Source organism: Loa loa (genome assembly GCF_000183805.2).
Source record: "Loa loa unplaced genomic scaffold supercont3.176, whole genome shotgun sequence".
Classification (NCBI taxonomy): Eukaryota; Metazoa; Nematoda; class Chromadorea; order Rhabditida; family Onchocercidae; genus Loa; species Loa loa.
In genome coordinates, this window is record NW_018108356.1 from 14,860 (window position 1) to 16,222 (window position 1,363).

The following is a 1,363-nucleotide window of genomic DNA, read 5'->3' on the forward strand; positions in this document are numbered from 1 at the left end:
GCAAGAAATTAAAATAAAAGAAAATGGAAGGAAATTTTTGAAATTTCTTCACTGAAATTTTTACTAAAATAATTTTAAAAAGTCAATTAAAAAATTATTGAAAAAAATTTGGAAAAAATATTTTTGAAAAAAAAAAACATTAAAAAAATTTTTTGCCATTATTTGGTAGGAATTGGTACATTTATTTAGATTTGGCATTTAATTTTTGCATTAAATGTTACTAAACATAATTCAAATATTATGAATGTTGATAAGCATTTATTTAAGTTAAGTATAAATGATAATTGGAATTAGTTAGGCTAACAAGGTTAATTAGGCATAAATGCTAATTAGCATCATCAACTAATCATAAACTATTATAAATTAGTATGAATTAAGTAAATGTTATAAATTAAAATGGGAATACTAGTTAATATGAATTAAATGTATGTAATAATCAGTTCTGAATTTGGGTATAATTTAGTGTTAATCAATTATAAATTAAATATGAATTAATTTTAATTAACCCTAATTCATTAGCAACTTTTTTCTTTTTTGTTTTTGATGAGATTGAAAAAAAATTTTTATTGAATTAATATCGATGCTTAATTAATTAATTTATTTATTTATTCTTTTTTGTTACAATTCTAATAAATCTATAAATTGTAACATTTAAAAATAAAAATGAAAGAAGTGAAAGGAAAAAAAAAGAGAAAGCAAATAAGTTAATTGAAAATACTAAGTGAAAAATTATTTTCAGAAAAAAAAAAACGATAAATGAATTGAAAATTGACGAAAGAGATATGGACAATGATGTCATTTTTTTGGGAAAAATTTATTCTTCTCAACTTTGATTACTTATTCAAAGTTATTTATTTCAACAAAATTTTTGAATTCCATTTTTTTTTGTTTTAAATATTTTCATTTATTTAAATTTAATTAATTATTTCACAGCATGACAATGATTTTTTATCAAATGAATATTTTATTAGTATGGCAGCAAAATGTAAAATGATTGCATGAAATTAATGAATTGTTAGTATATATTCTCTAGAAATTTGAAATAATTTTAAATGAGTGAATGAATGAATGAATGAATATTTGATGAATGTTTTTGGAAAATTGTAATAAGAATTATTATTGTTGAAAGTCTTAATTAAGAAATTAATTAAAATGCGACAAGAATTGTTATTGTTGAAATTTTTAATTAAGAAATTAATTAAAATGTGACAAGAATTATTGTTGTTGAAATTTTTAATTAAGAAATTAATTAAAATGTGACAAGAATTATTATTGTTGAAATTTTTAATTAAGAAATTAATTAAAATGTGACAAGAATTATTATTGTTGAAATTTTCGATTAAATAATGTTTAAGCATTTTAT